This window comes from Centroberyx affinis, unplaced genomic scaffold (genome assembly GCF_046629955.1).
Source record: "Centroberyx affinis isolate AG114_WGS23_722 - 3 ecotype Tasmania unplaced genomic scaffold, CSIRO-AGI_Caff_v1 ptg002178l_1, whole genome shotgun sequence".
NCBI classification, from domain to species: Eukaryota; Metazoa; Chordata; class Actinopteri; order Beryciformes; family Berycidae; genus Centroberyx; species Centroberyx affinis.
Window position 1 is genome coordinate 110,497 of NW_027280486.1, and position 8,990 is coordinate 119,486.

The following is an 8,990-nucleotide window of genomic DNA, read 5'->3' on the forward strand; positions in this document are numbered from 1 at the left end:
TCAAACCCAGGCAGGGGAGAGAATCACTCTGAATAATTTCTTAATGCTTACACAGAGGGAGAGAGAGGGAAGGCGAGAGAAAGGGGTCAGGGGGAGAGAAGGGGAGAGAGACAGTGAAAAGTTGAAATGGATGAGAGAGAGCAGCAGAGTCAGAGACAGAAAAAGAAAGAGGAAGAGGGGGAGCGTGATGATACATAGAGTGGGGTGAAAAGGAGAAATGGACGAGAGAAAGACAGAACAAGAAAGTGAAGGGAGGGGGGGGGGGGGGGGAGTGTTGGATACACAGAGAGAGAGTGCTGTGTACGTTGTCCTGGGATCCTGCTCCACTCTGCATTATTCATCGCAGCACCAAGATTCGTCCAGGGTGACTTACAACACTCATCATTTACATGCTATCCACCTATGAATTATTGAAACAATGAGTTGTGGGTCTGATGATCCATGAAGGCATGGAGGTGAGCTCCCTGTAGGGAAACATTGCCTCAGAGGTCATCCACCGGAAGCTATGGCTAGACCCTGAGTAAAGACAGCGGCACAGTGTGTGGAGGAAGATTTGCTGGGACTTCGGCCAAAAATGCAGCTGAAAGTTTAATAAAATCCCAAATTGGGATTAAAAATTTAGAAATTGTCTCCGGTGAAAAAAGAATAGATTTTGGAAAAGTAGTACAGCACATTTTATACCACCAGTTTCTCACATGTGAAAGGTTTTGACAAAGTAGCCCCATAAACTCTGAAAATGCCCCCTAAAATTAGTTCAGGTAAACAAATACAGATTCTGTATAGTTCTGCAGCGCATTTGCGAAATGTAGACCTAATTAATTGCCAATTTGAGAGTGATTTTAGCAATCTAACTCCTTAGCTGATCAGCTGCCATAATCTCTTCTATGGAGAATACACTAACATCGCCATACATCACTGTATAGCAGCTATGTAAATTAACAAAAGAAGAACCCAGAGGTAAGTTCTCTCATCATGTGACTTCCTAGAAATTCATTTGCTTACAAAAGAGAATTAGAGTTGTGTGAAACATCACAGTAAACGTGAAGATTTACATTTAAAGCTGAATTTTTGCTTCCTTTTATTTAGATAGTGCTTATAGAACAGACTTGATTCATAGAAAATTATTTTTGCTACACTGCACTTCGACAACACTCAGGTACAGTGGTGTGAACAGTGGTGTGTGGTCTCTCTTTCACTTGCCTGACCAGACTTTGGTTGTTGAAGACTTAAAAAAAAGTCCTCTATAGCTCATTTCTTACCCTGCTAGACAGCACCTATAAGGTTCCTTCAGCACATCCCTGCAGGAATATCCTTATAGAGATACAATGTAGAACCCTTGTTCGGCGGGTCTTGGTCGAAGCCCATATATGGTTCCCTCAGCATTATTTTTCGAGGGAAAAATAAAGAAAATATAATATTTCTTTGTATGTTATGATACAGGGATCAAACAAGCAGATTATCACCTGTACTTCACGATCCTCCTGAAAAAGCAAAGCTTAAAGCCCAAGAACCCTCCTGGAACCACTTCTTTTCCCCCCAAAAAATATTCCTTATATGCAAGAGCTGTCCAAAGTTCAAAGCAGAACCATACCACCTAATTATTTTTGTAGTTCTTGCAGGCCCTCAGGCAAAATATATTGTAGCTGTCAATGAGACTTGGTTATAGTGCAGAGAAAAGAAGCACTAACTCTGGTCTAAGGATACATGCATAGAGGTAACTCGAGTCGGTCCATTTGAAAAGCATAGCACTTAGGCAGTGGTAAAAGTGAAATTATTAATATTCAAGATAATGAACCATTCTACCTTTGACAGGCTTCCTGCCAGTGAAACTTTGCCAGTATTGGAAGCATATTGCACTCTGTACTCTGCATATCAAGCTTTTATGTAGTCCAAGGTAATGCACAGAATTTAAGTAGATATTAAGTAAAATTATCTACATTCAAGATCACTATCCACTCTACTGTTCAGAGAATGAATTCCACCCAACATCAGATCACATGCAGTATACTGAAATCCAATGCAGTGATCACGTATTGAAATTCTGAGGCTATAGTTAGTTGCAGTAAAGGTTTTCAAGCACAAAAGATCCAGTGCAGTGATCAAAGTAAGAGGCACACCGTTATATAATAAAAATGCTAATAATGTAATTAAAGCTAATCATCATTACAGAGAGGGCCTTATGTTAATGACAGGCAGTGAAAGAGTTTAAAACATCTCTTTTATGTTTGCTCCCCCCTGTGAACTACATACAGGTCCATATGTATGCAGGTGACTGTAAACATTTTGGGAGCCGAAAAACATATGGATCAATATGATCAATCAGACTTCAAGCATCACATATATGATCCAGTACATACTAAGATGTGTAGGCAGCGTGTTTAATCTCACCTCCCTCAGGTGATTTGTCAGATCTGGGCAGAACCTGGCTCCACAAGGGGGGGGGGGGGGGGTTGGTTTGATTCCCCTACTCACCCTGGACCACTTCCAAGATGAAAGAGAAACTAAGGTCAGGTTGATAATACTGCAATGCAAACAGGGAGACCCATGTGAAACCTGTGTGTCATATGTGCTATTAACCTATAGGCATGAACATCTCTCCCTGTCTGAAAGAATCCTTTCAGTGTGAGCAGGCTAAAAGCTTTGGAAAATCAATGCAATTATGGTGCATGAAATGACTGTATCCTCCAACAGGTAATAATGGCGAGAGTGCAAGGTGATGGCAAGAGGAGCGTTCAGCAGTTTGACTGACAGATACATTCACACATTCACATGCACACACACCCTTCCTCTCTCTCTCCCTCTCTCTCTTTCTCTTCCTCCCTCTTTATTTGACTCTCTTCTTCTTGTTTCCTTTCTCTCCCCCCTGTTCATACACACACACACACACACACACACACACACACAAAGTGAGATAATGAAAACCCAGAAAAGCCCCTGCACATACCCCAGCTGCTAACACCACCCACACACTCAAACATTGTTGGAAAACAATAGAACCGACTGTCCTTGAACAGGGAAAATAAAACAAAAAATAACACAAAGCGAGCGTAAAATGCTCAATAAGCCCTAGGTAATTAATTAAGAATGTTCAGATTTAGTCATGGCTTAATACCCAGCAGTGCAGTGCTAAATTGCAGTGAAGTGAAAGCTAATTAGGCCTGTCTCTTAAGCCGTGATGTGTTTTATTTATGACTCCATCTCCAGAGCATTTTCTCAATGTGCGCTGCAGTACCATGGTGACCGGCAAATTTCACACCGCTGGTTTTAAACTCTGGATGTCACAGAACAATCATAAATCTTATTATTGGATTAAATGAGTAGACTAATGACACCCATGGATGTTAATAATGTAAAACAAGAATAGTTTATGAATATTCATATATCCTATGATAGATCTGGGTAAGGCTTTATGAGTTGGCTTACATCTCCGCCCTTGGCAGACGGCTTGTTCTAAGAAGCTATTCATTATTTGAAGGTGTCATTATGCGCCGTCTCATCTGTGAAAGCAGTAAGTGGTTTCCAGTCTCGAGTCACACAGGTTAGGCTGACAGCTCTGTATCTGACATGTTTGTCATAGTTTTATAAGTTTTCATTTCATTTGTTTTCATTTGTTCTGTTTTATGATAATTTGATTACTAAACACACTGAGTAGAGGCCCTCTCTTAAGGAAATACGAGTTGATTTAAGACATCACATGTTATTGTTATGGCCCAATTCTGTCTGTATTAGACCTGAACAACTTGCTTTCAAAGCTACAGTAGACACCTGCAAATTAAGATTCTAATCTGTGGTGTCACATCGATGTACAAATAGGAGCTGCTGCACCGACAATGAATAGGAAGCTAACTTTATTGACTCATTCTAATCCCCAGGAAGCCATCCTGCTTTCTCTCAATCACATTGCAATTCCTTTGCAGTGTGGTCGTCCACTGGTATGACATGACCGATTAGCCGGTGAGACAAATTTGCTTTTGTCAATGAGAAATGCTAGGGAATGTCCTCTAATACATACAGAGCTATGCTGAGCCATAGAAAAAACAAATTTAAATGCTAATGTTAATATTCTCATTAAGTCCGGAGACATTCAGAGAAAAGATTGGGCTACTCTAAAGCCACCATATACTGTCCTGCTTCGTACCACATTCCCACATCCCACCTCCATCCCCTGAGTTAAGAATATTGTATTTGTCAGAACAGCCATTAGATAGTAGGTTCCCCCTTAAGAGAATCTCTACCACTCTCTGAAAGCCCCAAAGTACATTTCAGTGACAGCACAGCGGTTTCAGGAGGACGCCGTCTCCTTTAGTCGGTCCTGCCCTTGGGTTTCTCAGTTAGTTCAAAGGCCCCGTGGGGGATCCAAGTGTCATAATTAATTGATACATTTTCTAGTTTGGTTCTATTTATAGCTAACCTCATCCATACTGTAACTGTTCCCTTTTTTGTCTGCAATTGCCTGGCCCTCCTAATTGAAGCTTAGAAGATTTTCAGCATCAAGCATCGGGCGTTCAGGTCGAGCGGTGGCAATGTCACAGCAGAGCAAGGAAAGCAAGGAATCTATGGTTTGTTGTGTTTTTGGAGTTGACGCTGTCACATCCACAAAAAGCCAGAGCACACGCAGTGGGAACCTAGCAACATGGGGCATGCATATTTCAGATGTTCAATTTGAGAAGATGGCATGGCCATGTGTTCTCTCGGTTGCTTTTGATGGGGGTGCTCCCTTTCTGGCAGGGTGGGCATCTATATTGGATGATGTTGTTGGTCGTGTTGCAGCCATGTGACTTTGTTTTCCTCCGAGAAGAAAGCCGACATGCCGCCTGCTTAGTCTCTCACACAAAAACTTCTCATGAAGTTATGACTCTAGATGAAATAAAATAGAATGTGTGATCAAAATTAGGCTCCCTGAGATTCATGATTTCCCTCATAGCTCCCTGAGTTTTTCCAGCTGAGTGATACAGTCAAGCATGAGTGCTGACTGTCAGTGGCAGCAGGGACAGAAGGATGGTCCGGCTGTTACAGATGATCTAATAAGTGGAAGGTCACAGGTGCAATTCACACAACTGCCAATGAATCCAAACCTTTCAAAGTGTCCTTGAGCAAGACACTGAACCTCTACCTGCTCCAGGCTCTCCCTGCCCTCTGACCCCTCTGGTGAAAAATGTATATGTATGTTTGTCTCAGAGGGATATGCCAAGAAACTAAACACTGAGCGTTCTAAAATTCCTAGAAATTCCAACATTTTTTTTTTCCAGCTGAGTAAATACAGTCAACTGAACAAGCCAGTGAGATAGTAATGCCTGTGGAAGGTGATAAGAGTGAGACAGGCAGAAGACTGAGGAGATGACAAGTCAGACAGGTACAGGAGGCATATGAGCACAGCCGAACACAATTAATGCTTACTTTTTTAATAACCGGTCTTCTCACCAGTGCCATAATTCATAAGCGAATAATGCATTCTGCACCCAAGTTCTACAGAGCAAACCTGATGAAACTTGCTTATTATTTTAGCCGCTTTGTGTGCGATCGACTTTAATTTAATTTATGGAATCACATGGTCCTGCATCACCAGTACCAGGGGGGATAAGTTACACTGTTACTGTGAATGGAGCATTTACTGTTCCAACAGTATCCGCCATGTCAGGCTGTACAGTAATTAGATATGATATAGAAGGCATATGGGAGTGAAGAGTGGTGCAGTGATGAACAGAACAAGACAAGGAGTGATGTGGGAGGACTGTGAGTTCTACAGCTGCAACCGTTCTGTATGCCACACACACTGCAGCTCCAACTCACCTAGATACAGAGTATTGAATCTACATATTCAAAGTGATGGGCACAGTCTGCTGTCTGTTGTGCCTCTTGGTGCACTGTGATGATGTCAAGTTACAATTTGTGTCAGTTTCTGCTGTAAAACAAATTGTACATAGCTCTGCACTAACGTCACCAAGTCAACTTCCTTTAACATGATTTTAGTTTTGACACTTGCTCCCTATGCCTATACACACAATGTCATATTTTCATATAGCTCCCCAAGAGTGTGTGCTGTCTTTATTTGTGTCATGTGTTTAAGACTTAAAATTTAAGACTCTCTTTCACCAAAACCTAAATTTCAAGTCAATCTAAATTTGCATTATTATTGCCTTATTATTTCCATAAGACTGTAAACTGTAAATGTGGATCAGCATTAGCAGAGAAGGGAGCCCCTGGACAAGTTCAAACACTGTGCAAAAAGACGAGACAGACCAATAATCTTTCCCTTACGGCGTTCCTATTTATAGGGGGCAAATGTCGCTTCAGATTAGAATCAACAGCAGCCATTTGCTGCCCTCTGCTGGCAGGAGAGACTTTGACCATTTTGTCAGTTAGCAGTTAGTAGTTGTTTTGGCATTTTATTTTATTTTTTTAGAAAAATAGCAAGTGCTCCCAATCCATCATGTTTAACTTTAATTGAGAATAATATGGTGCTGAGCAGTTCAGTGAATTGTAAGGATCCAAATATCACCACAGCACATCACATACACATTACTGTATAGTGTATGTGTGATGAGTTGTGCAGATAGCAGAGGATATAATGCAATTAATTGAATCATGACTTCACATTCATGTCCCCAGTTCGCCCTTGGCGGCTGTCTCTTAATGCTCATATGACATAAAAAGGATATTAGGGTGCAGGGCAGTGCACAGACATCACGGGGGGAGGGAAATCAAGCTGAAAAAGCTATTTTTAAAGGTACAATATATCTTAGTTGGCTTAACAACACTAACATATCATAAAAAAAAACCCAAAAGGCAGATTCATATCTTCCTATCTTCTAGTCAATTACATGATCATGTCTAGCTACCTTATTGAAATGTTGTATACTGAGCGGTGGCAATGTATATAACATTGAGGCAGTTTATAGGAGAAGGAGATGCTTTTTTGACCACACTCAGTGTTGGTAGTTGTTATGCCAAGTTAGTCCAGAAACAACTTTCCTGCAGTATTTTGCATTTCAGTGGAAATAGTTAAAACTCATTAAAATGAAGACTGACTCCTCAAAGAGCTTTGAGATTCCTCCGAGGATGTTTTACAAATTAAAAGGTGTTTCAACAGCTGCTAAATGTAGCAGGTTTGTGGCAACATTTCGAAAACGTTGACAAAATTGGTAAAATGTGGATTATAATGTAATAGACCCAAAAGGTCTACCTGACATATGTTAACAAGGTCAAGTCACACCATTTCTGAAGCCGTCTACTGTTTGTCCTTTAAGTATTGTGTAGCGCTGATACTCCTTGAGGCCTGGGGGGGGCTTAGAAGAACATTTGGTTAGATTTTGATGACAGAAAAGGTTAGGGAACTCATCTTCAAAACCCTTATCATACAAGAACAAACTTGGTATTTTTTGGGCAGAAAAAAGTGCTTCTAGTCTTACATGGGTTAATCATTGATTGATAGAGCCCTTGGCTCAACCATCAATATGAACAAATATATTAGAGGAATATAGAACTTTAATAGGCCATATTTACAAATGAACATTAAGTCGAGCTAATCTCACAGTAATACATCTTGGCTGACTAAAAAGACATTCTGTTTACAAGGACCACAACAACAAAAACTCGCAAGGTAACATTCTGGATTCAGACTTAATCAGCTCCACAACAGCTGCTGAACAAAGTCACTAAATGTCAGCTCAGTAATTACCTCAATACACTGATGAGACACTTCATATCGCCACTGTTGTGTGACCTTGTAACTCCTATTTGGGGTTCCTTTTAAGACCTGAAGATTTACATGACCTTTTTTATTCGTTAAATTGACTTTTTGGAGAAGTTGCTGTTCATCAATTAGCAGCGATATACAGTAATTACCTCTATACAGAGAATAAAAGGGCTACCGGTACACATACAGAACTGTATAAAGTACTTTCTTTTTCCCACTTTTCACGTTCAAGTCACTTGGAGATACCTTAATGTTGTGTGAGAACACTGAAATGTAAGGCCTTATGGTAGATTGAAGAGGAAGAATGTGTAAAGATGACAATGAAACTGATTAAGTAGCATTTCAAAAATAATTATTTAAAAAAACATGCACTGCAGACAGTATGTTACAAGATTCTCTGTGTTGCAATATTGAACATAAAATGAGAATAAGACAACAGATTCATTCAGTTTGATCTACAGAATGGATTGTGGTGCTGAATATCTATGATATCACAACAAATACAACAATTTCGTGCCAAATTGTCCTCCTTAGTCCTTTCATCCATCTGTTCTTTTCCTTGTGCCTGCATATTGATGAAAAAACAACCTGAGCTTTGTTCCATATAGGCAACCTTGAGTTAATTTCGTCTTTATTTCTGATATCATGGGAATATCCAGGGATGTGATCATGGAAATAGAAAAGCAGGAAAGCGTAATCTCCCATTAGAGATGAATTAGAGCGGTTTCCACAAAACACTCGAGTGCTTTCCTGAAATCCTGTGAACTTATGAACACTCACATTCCTCTATCATGAATCCATTCATTGTATATTAAGTTGTATCATGAGCCAAGCATACTGTTACACTCCTGTGCTTTATCATATGAAATGAAGAGACTTCGGAATGATCTGCACAAACAACGCTCTTTTATGTCAGGGTGCCAACTCTTTGTATTTTGTACCTGTGCTGCATCATGTGATACCCAGCTCTTCACTCTAATACCTCACCATCACTCTCACTTAATCAATGTTTAACAAGCTTCTGGCTTTGGGTAACATGGGAACCTGCACTGTACCTGTATCAGGTTGCAATATCCAAATAAAGATCATGAATTACCTTCTAGATTTGTAGGGCTGCTTTGCTACCGTGCAGGAGATGAAAGAGAAGAAGGTTCAAGCTTAACCGTTATCCTTTGATCCTGCATGCTTTATGGAAACAATGATGTTTACATTTTATGTTGGAATACTGCACCAACACAAATAATGCTATTGCACTGCATACAGTATGTTTTGTGTGTACTTCTGTGAAATAATC